General features: G+C 36.0%; 1 long non-coding RNA gene across 1 annotated transcript; it reads right to left on the bottom strand.

The window, feature by feature from the left end:
- Positions 1-4,084: 4,084 nt before the first annotated feature.
- On the bottom strand, positions 4,085-13,021 carry LOC141564863 (uncharacterized). The gene is made up of 3 exons (XR_012488764.1): positions 12,748-13,021; positions 11,050-11,215; positions 4,085-5,346 (listed from the first exon to the last, which is right to left on the bottom strand). It is a non-coding gene; the product is annotated as an uncharacterized LOC141564863 (long non-coding RNA).
- Between the last annotated feature and the right edge of the window lie 5,388 nt (positions 13,022-18,409).

Raw genomic sequence — 18,409 nt, 5'->3', positions numbered from 1 at the left:
TAGAGATTTTTTTTTTTTTTTTTTTCGCCTTTGATACATAGGCAGAGAACTATGTAGTTTTATCCACTGTCCTACCTTACTTCCCTACTTCAATCAATAAGACCATTCAGCAAAAAGATTACCTTTTGAGTTTACAATTCAAATGAACAGTCAACTACAAAGAACAGCAAGAGCTGAGGAATGATAATCCTTTACTAGATGGGGATGCTTAAGGTCTCTGTCCCTATTAAAAGAAGTTTGAGTTGTGAGCTAGAAGGGGATTTAGCAGCCACCTAGTGTACACACACCCATCATAAAGAAAATGAGAGAAGGAGTATGTGGCAGTCTCTTGTTCAAGGTCACAGGAAGGGCATATTGAACATAAACCCCAGGTTTTCTGCTCTCAAATACAACTTTCTCTCTCCTTCCCCCACTAAGGACAATTCTCTGGATGAAAAGGTGAAGCTAGATAAAGTGTCACCATTTCAGGAACTGAGTCATAGCGAGATATTAACTGGAGTGAATACCAAGTGTTTGAAATGGCAACAGCCGCCGCCAAGAAGGAGAAGCCAAGTTACCGATTGACATGAAGGAGGGGACTGAGCTGTAAACTGTTTAGTCATGGTTTCTTTATACAAAGAGAGGGGAGAATTATGGAGCAAGTTGCCAAAACAAAAAATAGAAGCCTACTTGGGAACAGCCAGTGGGAAGTTGTAGGGGGTTGATGGGAGAGGGGACGCATCAAAGGCTCTGACCACCGGCTGTCCTTCTGGAGTAAGATGAGATGCCAGCTTCTCCTCTGTCACATGGAGACTCATCCGTAACATGACGGATTTCACACCCTGTACAAAAGTGTTTAAAAAGAAGCTGGGTTGGTTTTGAAATATGAAGCTGTACTATGGCTAAGCACACAGCACCGCTTGGGTTTTGTAACAATTAAATTGAGTGCTTAATGCCCTTTTAAAGAGGGAAAAAAAATTTTTTTTGGTGGGATCTTTTAAGGGGTCTAGGGCTATTTCCCAGCTGTGTGTAAATATATCACCCTCAGGAACTGAACTGCTTGGGAGATGAATTCCAGCTCCAGTGAGTGACGGAGGCACAGGGTCCCAAGAATAGGAAGAAACTTTAGTTAAGTCAACAGGCTGTGCTATAAATGCTGAAGGTGAGTGAAACTATGCCAAGTGTTAATGGAACTGCTGGAAATAAAGGCAACTGGACACCAGAAGCAAGCTGCCTGACCTGGACTTTCTTCACCCAAGTGACCTATCTTGCTTTTTTCTCCTTTCCTGTTGGGTCAAGGAGAAAACTTGTTCCTGAATGTTGTTTGGACTCAGGCCTGACCCCGTGGATATTCAAATAGCCAATGTCTGAGGCTATGTAGGGCATCAGATAGCAGGGTAGAAAGGTTACCCGCAGGTGCAAATGTTCTTGGAGCTCTGGATAGTCACAGGAAAAATACAGCACAGAATAAATCCTAGCAAAGGTTCACCTCCCCAGAAAGCTTTATAGGGTAGCAGGAGAAATGCTATTTATGAGCAAATACTCGGGCAAACAAGTTTAGCCAAGGCCATTGTGGAGTCGATCAAGAAGTATTTGTTGCACATCCACAGGGAGAAAAAAGCAGAGTTCCTACAGAAAAGTGGATAAAAAGGGATTTAATAGAAATTGTACACTGTTAGAAGGAATCATTGTCAGCCAGGAGTATTCCTTTGGCTTTTTAAGAGGATTTTCACCTATGTTTATCAACCTACTGTATAAGGATTCTTTAAACTTAAAGGGAAAAGTAATGATTGTAATAGTATTAATAGTCATAAGAATCAGAAAGACTCATCTTCCTGAGTTCAAATCTGGCCTCAGATACTAGCCGTATGATACTGTATAAGCTACTTAACTGTTTGCCTCAGTTTCCTCATCTGTAAAAGAAGGATTTTTGCCAAGCACCCTTGCCAAGAAAATCCCAAATAGCATCATACAGAGTCAATACAACAACACAACACACAAGCAATACAATGCTTGGGCAAAGGGCAAAGTTATTAGTCTTCCATTCTCAAAGAAAATCAATGACATTAGCAGATGTCACTTGCAAGTGAATGGAATTTAAGTAAGGCAGAACTATGCATACATCCCTGCCCTTAAGGAGCATATATTATAATGGGGAAGAAAACATGCAAATTAATGTACACAAGGCAAGTAATATGTAGGATAAATAAGAAATAATTAACAGAGGGAAGGCATTGGAATTATGAGGGATTGGGGAAGGCTTCCTGTAGAAGGTAAAATTTTATTAGGATTTAAAGGAAGTCAGAGAGATCAGTAGTTATGATACAGTAAAGTGTCAGAATTGGAATGCAAAAGAGAAAATGAAAGTCTTGACAGGAGTAGTAAATGTAATACTTTGGCGCTCTTTCCTCCCTATCTTACACTACTAAGTATTAACTCAAGTTCTCCAGGAGGGATTTCTAACCTAGAGCTATGAACAATCTTAAACTGGGATTGCTGAAATTATTAAATTGTCAGGATAAAACCTTCAGAAATTGGTAAGTGTTAAAATGTCTTGACTGACAAGAAAGTGATGGGAAAAATGTCAATAATGTAAATTAAATTTAAATTGTATCTCTCCAACCCCTACCTCCCCTTAGAGAAACTTGGTTGTTAAAAATTTACCAGCACATTCTACAGGAGAAAGAACGTAGCATCTTTCTACCAAGAGGAGTTTCTTTTGGTTCACACGGAACAAGAGTCCTCTTCTAGGGTCTTGTTACTAAAGAAGTTTCAGTGATGAATATTACCTATCTTAATTCCTAAAAGTAAGAGAACTGGATTTGAATTACAGTGCTATCCCTTACTAGCTTTGTGACCTTGGCCAAGTAACTTAACTTGGAGAGACTCAGTTTCCTCATTTGTAAAATAGAAATGAAAACAATTGTATTATGTACTTCTTAAGTTGTTATAAGGCAAATACTTTGTAAACTACACAAAACACTACACAACTGTCAGTTATTATTCTGTTTCTCTTTTGAATTATAATTTATACTGACATGTCTCCCTCTGGGTTCACTAGTCAAAGAAATAAAGAAAGATTTGCTCTCTTTTTAAAGTCCATTGCTTGTCAGGTATGCCTCTTCTTGTTAAGTACTGTTGAAGTGGCCTGGGGACTGTTAAATTATGTTGATATGTTGTTGCGCTTTTTTTTAAGACCCCCCTTGGAGTTTTGTTCCTTAGGAGGTTTTTAGTTGTACATAGGAGTGATTCTGGGGTAGGTCTAGTTTAGTTTTTGCAGTACTCTTACACTGGAGTCCTGCTTGTCCCTTATTGGTTTTAAATAGATTTTAAAATATGTCCAAAAACTTATTGGTAACTAAAAGAATCCACCATCATGGAACGTCAGTAATTGCTGCTTAAAATTACTGCTTTGCATCATATTAAAGAGTTGGTCTCTTTCCTAGGATTAATATTCAGGAAAATCTTACTTGATATCTAAATATAGAAAGCATCAAATTATATGATATACTACGCTATTTATGGGGCCCAATTATATGCCCAATAATATTCCTTCCCACCACTATATCACTAAGGAAGTTGAACTTTCTGAAATTACTGAAAATGTACTTTTCACTAGTACTACTCATTGTTTAGTGATTAAAGTTTCACAAATGGAACCTACAGCCTCATGAGACCATTGACATTTATGCTGCAGAACTATGCCATCCAGCTCTACACTTTAATGCAATTCAACTTAACAAGCTCCTACTGTGTTAAGATAAGAGGCAGGATGGCACTATGGAGAGAGAGCTAGCCTCATGTCAGAAAGATCTGAGTTCAAGTCCATCCATTGACATATAGTGGCTGACGTGGGCTTGGCACCAAAATGATGTGGATGGTGTAGACACAAGATGATGATAGGCAGCAAAAGTTGGGGTTTGGTCATATGAAGAATTCACAGCAGCCATTCTTTTTGGCAAAAGGTAGATTTATTTAGGGAAGAGGTTACAGATAAAATGAAGGGATACAATAGACACCTGGAATGGTAAATAAATATTTAATTTATAAATTTATAAATTAAAAAAAATAAAAATTTAATCTATTAAATAAATAAATGGGAGAGCATACAGAAAACAAGTTCCTCAGTGGAACTCATAATTGCTCAATACAAAAGGAACATTCCCTGAGGTTGGGGTCCCTTAGATGGCAGGCTAAATCCTAAAAGGGACTTAGCACCCTAAAAGAATGAGTTATCATAAGGAAGAAAAATGGGGTTTGGAAGAATAGTGGAATTAGGCATAGAGGGATAAGAAGAAAGACAGACAATGTCATGGTGGACTGACCCAAAGGAAGGCAGCAGCCATGGGATGACTCAAGTAAATTTTATAGGGAAAATTTAACCTCAGGGACATGACTTGGATTTTTGACAGGGCCATGGCAAGGAGAGACTGCTCGGGGCCTCTGCAGAGGGTGGATTTCAGGGGGTTGACATAACTTGAATTTCAGACTAGATGACCTTCCCAGAGGTTGGGACCATGGAGCTCTATCAGAGCCTTCTTCCTGCCTGCCTCAGGGATTAACTTTTATCAGTTCCTCTGCTCATTACACCCAATATTGAAGACTTCATCAGTGGCTATGTGATCCTGGTCAAGTTATTTTAACTTTCAGTATTCCAAGGAAATTCTTTAAGGTTACAAAACAGCTGTCAAACTGTCCTGGCAGATTGAGTTTCTTCACCAGGAGTTCCCCATACCGATGTCCATGCTCCCAGAATGTGATGACACTGTTGCTAAGCAATGAGGACACAAAAATTAAAATTACACATGCTTGTATTTTATGGGTGGAGGGAAGGATTTTACAAGTACAGATCTAAATATAGAAGAAGATAGAGAATGGTGAAGACAAAAGAGAAATTCAGGCAAAGTGCTTTAGGTCTAGGAATACTTGCGGATCTGGAGAAGATTTGATAGATGACTTATAGGATTTCTTTATCTATGGAGTTCACAGAGAAGACCTAAAATAATGATTCTCACAAGCCTTAACCTATGCAATAGTCTCATTATATGGCACAGAAGTTAGGGGAAGATATTGAACAAAGGTCCCCTTTTGAAGCAGGAAACAGGGTTAGAGTAGTGCACAATGATGACTTGGGGATCTCATCTGTCTCACTGCAAAAGAGAGACTCAAAGCAGAGTCCATTGATGGGTGGGATTTTCGGTCACCAAACTTTGGCCAAAGACAGGATCAGACCAACATCAAGGCTGTTCACACCTGGCCGAGTATTCTGCTAGCTCACACTTGGCCCAGCATTCAGGCAGCTTATGTCCAACTCATATCTAGGCATCGTAGACCCAAACCACAGCAGCAAATAAATCTCAGCAATTCCTGCAAAAGGAGGGGTATGATTTTAGCCACTGAACTCAGGATCAGGTTAGGCTTCTGTATACCATTTAGGAGTAAAGGAAGAGAGTTTGACCCAAGCACAAACCCCAAATTCAGAAACTGAGGGTAAAAATATGAGTAAATAGAAGAAAATGTCCCAGACAATGAAGATATATATATATATATATATATATATATATATATATATATATATATATATATATATATTGGATTAAAAGAAGCCCAAGGAGTAAACCCTCTGAAAAGAGTAAATAATAATTATAATTAGAGCCTCAGAGAAAAGAATGTCTTGCTCACAAAGACAAGAACATTTTGAAGAAATGAACCAATAAAAAATGGAATAGCCAAAAAATTAAAATGCCAAAGAGAATTAATAACTTTGAACAGATGCTGTTAAACTTTTTTAAGTCCTAATTTTAAGGTCCTAAACTTTTTTTAGGATATTGAATTAGATGAAAATTAGAATAAAGATTAATGGATTAGAGTAGACATGCAATTTACAGCAGCAAATAAAAGACATAAAGTTTTGGGATAAGAATTCATTATCTGGCAAAAATTGTTGGGAAAACTAGAAATCAATAAGATAGAAAATGGGTGTCAACTAATATCATACACCATTTACCAAGATAAGGTCAAAATGAAAACATGACCTAAACATAAAAAGAGATTTTTATAAGAAAATGAGGATATGAAACACATTACTTATTAGACATGGATAGAGACAAGAGATAGAGAACATAAGTTAAAATGGATCATTTTGATTACATTACATTAAAAAGGATTTATACAAATAAAACAAATATGGCCCAGATCAAAAAGAAAACAAAAAATTGGGGTGAAAAGCTTTATATTCAGCTTATCAGATAAAGGTCTCATATCTAAATTATATAAAGCACTTTGTCAAATCTATGAGAATAAAAGTCATTCTTCAACTGATAAATGGTCAAAGGATATGAACAAGCAATTTTCTGAAGAAGAAATCAAAACAATTTAGAGTCATCCGGAAAAATACTCTAAATTATTATTAGTTAGAAAAATACATTAAAACAACCTTGAGACATCATTTACCAGATTAGCTAAAATGATTGAAGAGGAAAGTGACAAGTGTTGAAGGGGTTGTGGAAAAACTAGGACATGAATTCACTGTTGGTGGAACTGTAACTGATCCAAATATTTTGGAGAGTAAGAGGGAATGATGCCCAAAGAATGACAAAACTACCTAAGCCTTTTGACCCAGAAATAACTCTACTAGCTTTGTTTCCCAAGATAATTAGGGGGGAAGGAAAATAACACATGTTCTAAAATGTTTATAATAGCTTTCTTTGTGGTGGCAAAGAACTAAAAATTGCAGAGCTAGAGAACAACTGAACAAGTTGTGGTATAAGATTGTGATGGAATACTACTATGATATAAAAATGACAAGCTCAGTGATTTTAGAAAAACATGCAAAGATTTGCACAAAATAATGAAGAGTGAAATGAGCAGAACCAAGAGAATATTGTATACAGTAATAGCAGTATTGTTTTAAGAATGATTTTGCAAAGAAATTATTTTGACTATTATCAGTAACCAAATTAATTATAAAGAATAGATGAACAAAGAAACTATCTACATCCAAAGAAAGGACGGATAAATAGAAGTTTGTAAAGAATAATTTTACATTTACATTTACACACACATACATACAGTATTTGGTAACAGGTGGGGGTTATTTTCATTTAGGGGGCTTATTGGGAGGAATCGGGGTTCTTTTAAAAGGGTGAAGTGGATTACTCGTATGCTGTAGACTGCCGTGAGAGTGGTAGCAATTAGGGTAATAAGTAGTGCTCAAGTGCTTACGTATGATGTGTTCATAGCTTCGATGATAGAGTATTTGGACATTTCTAGGGCTAGGATGGTGACGGGGGAGGGAGAGGTGAGAAGGAAGAGAGAAGAAAAAAACGTTACATGATAATTTTGTTGTGCATTTGAAAGGAACCCCAAGTTCTACATAGAAATTTATGGTTTCATATGCAATCATCTATTTTTATTGTATTATGATATGGAAATGCTTGTCTTATTCCATAAATTAATAATTCTATTTTAAGAAAATAAAGCCAAACAGAAAATTATTTCATAAGGGAAGAAAAATATTAAAATAAATCTAAATTTTTTTTAATTAGAAGAAAAGGTAAGGTATATCAGAAACAACTAATTTGGAAAATTCATCCAAAAAGACAATAAGAATCATTGGACTACCTGAAAATCATGATCTAAATAAATAAATAAAAGATTATATATCACATTTCTAGATATCACAAATGAAAAAAAATACTTAGATTTCTTAGATGTACAAGGAAAAGTAAAAACAAAAAGTGTTTCTAGTGTGTTTCATCTCCTAAAACACACTAAAACTATAAAGATAACATAGAGGGAAGGTCTGCAGTAGAACCTATAATGATTCAGATGAACTCCACTGCCAAAAAAAGTAGAAATAGCAACCATGTGGCAAGGAATTGGAAAGAAAGTAAAACCCAAGTTTTATCACAGATTACATCTAAATTCTTGAAGAAAAAGGTCATCGAATTACAGGGGGAAAAGAGACAAAACTTTAATAGTAGAGGACCTCAATGTAATACTTTCAGTACTATACAATCTAAGTAAAATACAAAAAAGAAAGAAATTAAAGATTTGAATAGAACCTAAGGAAAATTAAGAATATTAGATTTTTTTTAATGAATATTAAATGGAACAGAAAGGAGTTTATATATTTTTAAATGGTACCTTTGGAATGATCACATATTGATATATAGAAATCTCAAAAATGCAGAAAAGCAGAATTAATAAATATAATTATTCCTGATTACACTTCAATAAAAGGTATACTCAATAAGGCCTTTTAAAGAAACAATTCAGAAGAAAATAATAATACCTAAAGAATTAGGGGAAGGAGAGGGAAATCATGGAAACAAATGTTAAATAATATAAAAACAATGGGATAACATGCCTAAATATATGTTAAGGAGAAGTTTAAGTTAAGGGGGAAGTTGTTTCTTTAAATGCTTTCAGCAACAAAAGAAAAAAAGAAGACACTGATAAAGTAGATATGAAACAAAAAAGAAAATGTAAAACACAACCAATAAAAACACTCAACAGAAAAACAAATTCTAAAAATCAAAGAGATTAACAAAAAAATCAAAAGCAAAAAGCCTCCCATTGGATTGATAAATAAAATTAGAAACTTAAAAACTATTAAAATAGATAAAGTTCACTAGTGTGATTTTTCAAAAAAAAGAAAACCAAATTGCATAAAAATTAAATAAAGAGAATTTATAACAATTAGAGATGAAAAAAGGAAACCATCAGAAATTTTGTTTCCAATTATATAACAAACTACTTATATGTAAGCATTCATGTGTTATGAGTTTGAATACTTACAAAATATCAGATGAATACTTACAAATATTCAAACATTCGGCTAAAAAGAAAATTAGCAAAACTATTCAAGAAAGATCAACGCTTACAAAAATATAAAATATTCAGATTAATAAAAAAATTAATGGATTATTTAAATAACCCAACATCAGAAAAAGAAAGTGATTGAATCGTAAATAAATTCCTAAAAGAAAAAAACCTGGGACCAATAGATTTACAAGTGAATTCAATCAAATATTCAAAAAATATTAATTCAAATAGTTTACAGATTGAATATTATTGCAATATGGGATCCTTCTAAATCTAAACTCTGCAATACAAGCATAGTCTTTGATAACCTCTACTAGGAAAAGTCAAAGCAGAAATACAAAACTATCTACCAATAGTCTTAGTGAACAATGATGAAAAAAATTAAATAAAATATTAGTAAATAAGTTACAACACATTTAAAAGATTATATACAATGACCAGGTTGGATTTATACCAAGTATGAAAGATATTCAACAAAAGAAAAACTATAAACATAATTTTGTTTTGTTTACTTATTTCAGTTATATACTATTTTTGATGACCCTATGTGGGTGTTTTTCTTAGCAAAGATACTGTAATGGTTTACCATTTCCTCCTCTACCTCAATTTACAGATGAGGAAACTGAGGCAGGCAGGGATAAGTGACTTGCCCAGAATCATATAGTTGTGTCCAAAGCCAGATTTCAACTCAAAGAGATGACTCCCTAATTCTAGATTTGTACTCTATCCACTATACCATCCATCTAAGATGATTCTTAATTAAACTAGTTAATATTCAGTTCTTTAATGGATTGGGGCATCAAGAAATTTTAAAAAATCTCTGGAGGAATTACATAGGACACTGTAATTGCAAGGATTGGAGAAGCAGCTTTACTCGAGGTACTCTGGGGTTCCACTAGCCTCTTAGTTTCACAGAAAGGATGAAAGGGATGTTAGATGTACAACCTCTACATGAACCATAACCTCCTAATAGAGCCAATTTATCAAGCTTTAGTCTCTCATGAAAAGAAGAGAAGGTACATTAACATAGTGACTGCTATGTGCCAGACATTGTGCTAAATGCTTTTTACAAATATTGTCTTTTTAGATTCTCATAACAATCCTGAGAGGTAGATGCTATTATTATGCCCTTTATACAGTTGAGAAAATGAAAGCAAACACAAGTTAAATGACTTGTTCAGGATTACACAGAGACTAAGGGTCTGAAACCAAAATTTGAATTTGACTTCCAACCTAGCTCTCTACTAACTGAGCCACCCACCAGTTATTTTTCCAACAATTTGAATCTTTACAGTTTTTCCCTCACGGCAAACCTATTTGCAATTTTTGCCTTGAAAGGCCCAAACATAGCAAATACACTGAGAAATCTCAATGAGTTTATGGAAAGACAAACCTTTTTTGGAAACTTTGTCTCTTTGCATGGAAATTCTGGATATATTCCTTAGGACTTCTTGGAAGATCCATCTCAATCACTGAGAGACTTCTGCTGATATTATTTTTTATCTATTTAATTTATTTATTTTTATATATTTAATAAATGTTTGTTGTTTTGGTTTGAAGGAGTCACTCCTTTGTGCTGGTTTTAAGAACCTTTGGATTTTTCTCCCAGTGACCGAAAATATACAAAAAAAAATAAAAACAGAGCTGGATTGGGGTAAATGGGAGGAATAGAATTGAGCAGCTCGGCTTTTTCTTCTGTTATCATCTTTCTCTCTCTTGAGGGAGATAATCCAAACCTAAATCTTATTGGTCATAGTCTTAATTGAATCCCTATTACCATCAGCTTCCTTGACCTTCAACCTCTTAAGGCTGAGTTAGCTAGAAAGAATAATACTGTAGAGAATAATAGGAATAAGTATCTGATGCTTAATTGAAAACACTAAACACAAACTCTGTCTCAAGATACAGATAAAGAATGACCACTATTCTCCACCATCCCTTTGGTAAAATTATAAGATACTGTAGTTTTTGATGGGAGGAAGCAATCAACAAGCATTTATTAAGCGCCTACTACATGCTAGTCAGTATTCTAAGAAAAACCAATACAAACAATGAAATGATCGCTTTTTGAAAGATTACATTCTATGAAGGCAACAAATACATTTTTAAATGCAAAATGGATAAATTCAACACATACAAGGTCGCTAAATATAAGGCAGTTTGGGAGAAATAGTACTAGTACTTGGAAATAATAAGAAAATGAGGTGAAGGGAACATATAAGTGGGAAATGGGAGAGGTACCTTCTATCCTCTTCTATCTGAGAATTCAAAAGCTGCATCCTCTGGGCTTGGGAACTGGATTTCCTGGCCGCCGGCAAATCAGCTGCGATCTTGTGGCCTACCGTGTCATCGGATCTGAGCATTTCCTGGCCAAGGATGCCAAACTTTGGAAATGGTTCAGTTGAAACTGCAAAAATATAACTTGTCTAACTTAGTTTGTATACTTGTTCTGGGACTGCTTGTGACTACACCAATCCCTCTAGAGTTCCCTGACAACATATTTCCTCAAGACTCTCCAGAGCCCAAAATGAAGGAAGGATTTTCATCTTTATCTAAAATTCTACAAGCAAAAGGATTCTCCTTTAAATATTATTTTTGACATATTTGTTCATGAGCTAAGATTTCCTCCAATGTAAATCAAGTAGTATTGGGAGTCACTTACCTCATCCTGGACAATCAAAAAAATCTGGTTGTAGGATTGAAATTCATGTAGCACTGAAAAGTTTAAAGCTCTTTATGGTTCCCAAAGAGCCAGTGACCTCTTCCAGTCCTTAAGTACCTCTTTGTGAGTTAGTGCTGTCTCAATACATAAATCATTATTTGTGCTTTTACCAAATGTATTTCTTAAGCTCTTTTCTACTCTTTAATTCACTAAATTTCAGTGATATCTATTTATGGAATCTTAACATCATGGAATCCACTACCCATGAAAGTAGACATTCATACTTAAATAGCATATGAAGCATTTATTCTCAATGTCAAAGAAAAAATCAAAAAGTATTTATTATCTAGTATGTGTCAGGGTATTTACATTTTATATACTATATATATTTATAATCATATACATTTTAAGTATAATCATGTGCATTTTATGTAGAAACATATAATTATGTATTATATACAAACAGGAATTCTGACTTGACCATAATAGAACTATTTGGATGTTGTCCTCTAGATTCCTTGGAAATAATCTCTTAACAATTACTCAAAATCCAAACAAAGAAAAAAAATAGCTCTTTTTTTATCATGAACATGAATATAGGAAAAGTAAGTCTATGAAGGAAAAAAAATATAAATATGCATTTTCTCCTACCTCTTTTTTTTTTTTTTTTACAGAATTAGAGGTTCACAGCTATGGGACATTGCAAATAATGTCCGATTCCTTCCTTCCTTCCTTCCTTCCTTCCTTCCTTCCTTCCTTCCTTCCTTCCTTCCTTCCTTCCTTCCTTCCTTCCTTCCTTCCTTCCTTCCTTCCTTCCTTCCTTCCTTCCTTCCTTCCTTCCTTCCTTCCTTCCTTCCTTCCTTCCTTCCTTCCTTCCTTCCTTCCTTCCTTCCTTCCTTCCTTCCTTCCTATTCATTGGCTTTCCTAAATATTTGTCACTTCTTTCCCTTAAAAAAAAAAAAAGTTTTATTATAAGGAATGGATCTCTGGGAAGAGAGTCAAGGTGTAGCATATGGAGGGGGAAGTGATGGGCTACATTTTCTACTCTAGAACACAGCGAAATGTCTATTGAAATAAAGATACGAAGGAGGATTTAGCAGTAAATTTAAGGGAAAATGCTGGTGATTAAAAGGATAGCAATAAAAATCTAATTTTTTTTTAAATAAAAGAGCAAGTCTGTGATGAACAGTTTTCAGGACATTGGTTGTTAGAGCAAAGGAGTTTGTGTGCTCGAGAGATTTGGGGTGCTCAAAAGAGAGTTTGAGAAGGAACAGTACCTGTCCTCAAAGAACTTAAGCAATCACATAACATCAGAGACACCTAGTTCTACTTGTCTCTGAGCAGGAGATCCTTCTATACCACCCTCAACAAATGGTTAACGGATGCAAAGTGGAATGGATCCTTTTCCTGATGCATTGAAGATCTCAAAGAGGAATTCTGCTTAAGACATCAGTTTTACTCTCAACTGAGTGCATGGCAGATAAATGGGGAGAACAACTCTCCACCAACAATTCCCTCAGGTATGGAAAGCCTCTGAGTTGGTAAAATAATCCTTACTCATTCCTCTAGGGAGGCTTCTCCTTATCAAATGGTTGATTGCCCAGCAACGCCCGCCCCAGGGGCATTCACCTGAAATGAGTTGGGCCCAGCTAGGTGAGTCCATCAGGACCTGACCCATTTTTTGGCCTATCATAGCCTCAGAAATAAGTAAATCCACCTGAAAAAAGTGTGGAACCAAGCTCTGGGTTGTCTCTGAGGGAAGTTCAGAGAATAAGAACTAGATATGGGACTAAAAGGTGAAAGCAAAGAAAAGCCAAATAAATGCCAGTGATTAGATTTATTCGCTGGTCTGTGGGCAATTGTTCTGTACAAATGACTCTACTCCCCATGTGCTTCCATTAATCTTTCTTACCTGGCATTTCTACATCCTATTAGTATAACGAGATAACTACACAAAATTCAGAATCAATTTGCCGATTATATTGTTAAAGGATTCTATTTAGTCGTTTTCAGTGGTGTCCATTCTTTGTGATTCCTTTGGAGAGTTTTCTTGGCAGAGATCCTAGAGTAGTTTGCCATTTCCTTCTCTAGCTTATTTTACAGATAAGGAAACTGAGGCAAACAAGATGAAGCGACCCAAGGTTATACAATTAGTAAATGTTGGAGGTCAGATTTGAACTCAGGAAAATGAGTCTTCCTTATTCTGATCCAGGTAATCTATTCACCTATCTAACTTTCCTCATCTGTAAAATGAGGCTATTTTACAGATATTTATATTATTGAAGAGAACTTTGCAAATTTTAAAGAATATAAGTTTAAAAGTGATGCCTTGTAGCCCTTAAAAAAGAAATCCTGAACACTAGAAGCAATATATATATATATATATATATATATATATATATATATATATATATATATATATATATATATATATATTAAAGAACAATTGATGATAAATTAACCTTTTGTAATGGTGATTAGAATTATATAATAGGGAATGTTACAGACAATAGTACATCGGACTTTAGTAAGATATTTGACAAAGTTTCTCATGATATCCATGTGTATTGGATGGGAACATGGAGTTTAAAATGACAATACAGTTTCATAGGTCCAAAACTAATAATTGAAAAGAACCAAAGAATGGTAATTAATAGATTGAAATCATAATGGAAGGAGCTTTTCAGGACAATTTTTTTTGTTCTTGTTGAGGCAATGGAGATTAAATGACTTGCTCAGGGTCACACAGCTGGGATGTATTAAGTGTCTAAGACTGGATTTGAACTCAGGTCCTCCTGATTTTAGGGCTAGCACTCTATCCACTACACCATAGCTGCCCCTTCAGTACTATCCTTATCCAATCCTTAAGATATGACAATGCAACAAATATTCTTAATATTACATGGTCCTGTGCTAGATGCTATAAGACATATAAAGTTTATTGTTTCTATTTTCAAGAAATTTATAATCCAATAGGGAATTAAGATCCTAAGTACAGAGGATAGCTATTTTATCACAATTGAATGAAAAGCAAACCAGAGTTCAATGAAAGGAAAACTACAGAAGGGCCCATGAAGGTCAACTGAGTTGAACTTTAAAAGATGGGTCAAAATGAAAAGGGTAAAGAGAGGAGATTATAAGTAAACAAATGAGCAAACATGCAGAGATATGGAATGCCTTCATATTCAGCAGAAGCAGAATTTTCAACTTTGAAACATGAAAGATAGAAATATGACATAAAGACAGGGTAGTGTTAGGGAACTCAATTGCCAAATTTATTTATTTTTTTAATCATTGCCCAGAAAGCAACAAGGAGTCAACGAAGTCTTTTGAGGAAAAAAAAAAATTTCCAGAACTAAATCTCTGTATAAGAAAGGCTGTTTTGGTAATAGTGTAAAGGACAGACTAGTAGGAAGAGAATAGAGATAGAAAACCTGTTATTGCAAAGAGGTTATTACAATGATCTAGGTTGGAAATGATGAATGCCTGAGTTAGAATAATGGCTGAAGAAAAGAGCAGGTGTCCATTTGCAGTTGGATTCATTTATGACTCTAGGTATAGCATAGTTCTATGGTTTAATGTGGTTAACTTTTTTATAATTCCTTTGTCATTTAATTCCTATTATTTTCCCCTCATCTTTCATTTCCTCTAGTTCATGCTATAGTCATTCTGGGTTGCAAGTGATTTTTACAGTAATGGGAAATAGGGTAGTCCGGATTTGCAATCAGCAGGTCCGGGTTTCTGATATCATGAGTATGATCTCAGGAAAGTAATTTTTGCTTCTGAAAATTCCACTTTCCTCATGTGAAAAATAAGAATTGACTAGATAAAGATTTTTTGTTGAATTTCCAAGATCCTTCCTAATTCTAAATCTGTGTTCCCATCTAAAGGTGTCATGGTAAATATTTTACAACCAACTCCCCAAAAGGGGAAATATATGTATAATCTATACTTTTAAGTTTCATCTGTTATTTTTTTTTCCCTGAGGCTGGGGTTAAGTGACTTGCCAGGGTCACACAGCTAGGAAGTGTTAAGTGTCTGAGACTAGATTTGAACTTGGGTCCTCCTGAGTTCAAGGCTGGTGCTCTATACACTTTACCACCTAGCTGCCCCCAGTTTCATCAGTTATTAATATTTTTCCATCACTTTCTTAAGTCTAGGCAATCAAAAAAATAATGAATCAAGCCCTAGTTTATAGCATTTGCTGAGGACCTATGTCCTGCCACTGGATTCTGATGACTGGAAAAGAGAATAAAGCTGCTAACTTTGCATTTACTTAAATTTAACTCATTTAGAAGTCAAGATATCACCCTCCTGATGTCAGCATAAAGAAAGAACAATAACAAGATATAATTGGAGGGCTTCTTGCTCTTTGCTGTTTTATTACCCAAACTTTACACACTCTTTTCCCTCTTGGGGCCTTAGAATTAAGCTTATTTGTTTTCACACCTTCCTCTACTAAGCTAAGTAATAGAGAGAAATCAATCTAATTAGTTCCAATAAACATTCTAGAGGAGCCCCCAATACATTTCTTTCTGGATAAGAAAACTACAATTTACCCCCACAGTCTATGGAAAAATCAGGGAGACCATGGAATCTGACATTCATCACTTCACCATTCAGGAGAAATAAACAGAAATAAGTCTTGCCTGCATAGCCATGTCAAAGCAATCCTGTCAAATACGCATATTCTTTCTATAACCATCAAGTGGTGACCTGAGTGAAGGATAAAATGTTCTCAACCATGCTCCTCCTTGGATCATAGACATGGCTCTATTTTGTCTGTGTCCTGGGATTTCCCAGTGGTAGTCCAAGCCCAGATTGTGCCAAAGAGAACATCAATGTGATGGCTTTGGGCTACCATTTATCTAATTGAGGATCCTGGAACACTAACTCCTCAAGTTGGTAACAGAGGGAGAAAAAAGTGAAAAAGGATTACCTCACTATTACTGTTGTTATTCACTGATCAGATGATTATTAATTATGCTTCAATTAAAGGCTTGCAGGTCTTTACAAGCATTAGCTCATCAGCCAGAAGGAGGGAGATGGAAAGCCAGAGAGACTACAAATAGGCAGTGAGGTTTGCATAATCTTGAGTTTTAGAAATGCTGTGATATTGCCCTTTTTTTTTTACCCCTTCCTTCTCCTCAGCCATTTTCCTGTGCAAAGACTGTACCTCTCAGCTTTCTCATCTACAAAATACTATGTATAACCAGATTATCCCAAATCAGAAAGGATACAGTGGAAATAATGGTCTACTTGGATTTGGAGAACCTGGATTCAAATCCCAATTCTGCCACTGTGTGACTTTTAAAAAAAGGAAAAAGAAAGGAAGAAAAAGGGATCTTTAAGGTCTCCCTCAGCTTTAAATCCAAGGTATTTCCAGATCTAAATTCCAAGATACTCTGAAAAGTTCTGCTCAAAATACAAAATAATGCCTCTTCCCTCTTAATCCTTCCTTGGGCACAAATGGGAAAAGGAGTGATATTGGAGGGAAGGAGAGAAGAAAGAAATGGGCAATAACTAGTAAGTAGCTCTATGGACAGGCGGTTTTCCTCTTCAGATAAATACAAGCAGGGAGGTAAATTCAAAGTAAGAGATGCATTTTAATGAAGTCACAGAGCCCCACTTGGTTAGCATTTCATTACTGGCAGCTGGGGAGAGAGGAAGGCTGGCGGGCCTGTACAGCCTCTGGTAATGAGGAAATCTTTCTGTTCCTGGGGGTCAAAGAACAAGGCCGGCAGCCAAGCCCCAGAGACAATAATCGGTGAGCCGCAGCCAGAACCTTTCAGCTCGGGCCCAGGGTTAACAATGAGTTGCTAAGTTGCTGGGAGGGCCCCGTGGTTACCTTGCAGGCCCGGCCCCTTGACAACAGCATCCTCTGGGCCCCCAGCCTCTCCTCACAAAGGAATCCCACAGCCACAGAATATTGTCAACATTAAGCCAAACCACAAGGCAGGGGAAAAATACATACCCTTTTAAAAGAATGGGTGATACAGGGGCAACTACAACTTCCTGAAAGATTAAAAAAAAAAAAGAAGAAGAAAAATTATTTTAAAATAATAGGAACGGGGAGCTCCAGAGGGCCCCAATCCCGCCCTGCCCCCCATTGCTGGCCAGGCCCTGATTAGAAGCTTGAAGAAAGTGGAGAAGTAGAAAAGCAGGGGCCCCGGGCAAAAAGACCTATCAAAGAAACACATCAGTGTTCCAGTCCTGAGACCGTGCTTGGGAAAGGTTTTACCAATTAAAAGGCCCTTGAAATAAGTAAATAAATAAATCTCCTGTTAGTTAACCGGCTCAGAGTTTGGGGAAAATGTCCTGGGGCTTTCTTCTAAATTAGCTATCACCTCTCCTATGGCCTTTTGAGGTAACTGAAGTGAGGCAATTAGCCTGCCAATCCTGGGCCCCCCCATCTCCATCCCTCTGAGGCCCCCACTCTCTGGGGCTTGTCAGTAATCTGATCTGAAAGAGATAAAGCCCCGGCTTCCAGAGCTGATAAACACCCAACCAAAGGCCGGCTCTGTTCACTGGGTGATAATTAAAGCCCTCAGGAATCCAACCAGTGCTATGGTCAAAAGGACAAGGACAAACTAGATATTTTCCAGTCCCATTCCAGAGTTTCAATAAGCACCTCCTCTTTGGTGAGAATGCAGCCCAAAGGGATTAGTATTTTCCCACCTATGTCTTTAAAGGGCACGACCAGACCATATCAGCCCATGACTAACCTGGCTAACATATAACTTACAGGCCACAAGCCTTAAGTACAAAGGAAATATTTCCTGGTCTATAAACGGGCAAGTTAGGGATATCAAATATTGATGGGGGAGGGGAGGGTTCTGCAAATCAAAGAAAGAATCAAAAGTCTAGAAATGCTCTTCTGAAAAGCAAGATGGACTCCTTTAATGATCAGTTTTGTGGAGAAAATCAGGAAATAACAGT

The sequence above is a fragment of the Sminthopsis crassicaudata genome, chromosome 3 (genome assembly GCF_048593235.1).
Source record: "Sminthopsis crassicaudata isolate SCR6 chromosome 3, ASM4859323v1, whole genome shotgun sequence".
Lineage (NCBI taxonomy): Eukaryota > Metazoa > Chordata > Mammalia > Dasyuromorphia > Dasyuridae > Sminthopsis > Sminthopsis crassicaudata.
The sequence above is the reverse complement of the archived record's forward strand: the minus strand, read 5'-3'. Positions and strand labels throughout refer to the sequence as shown.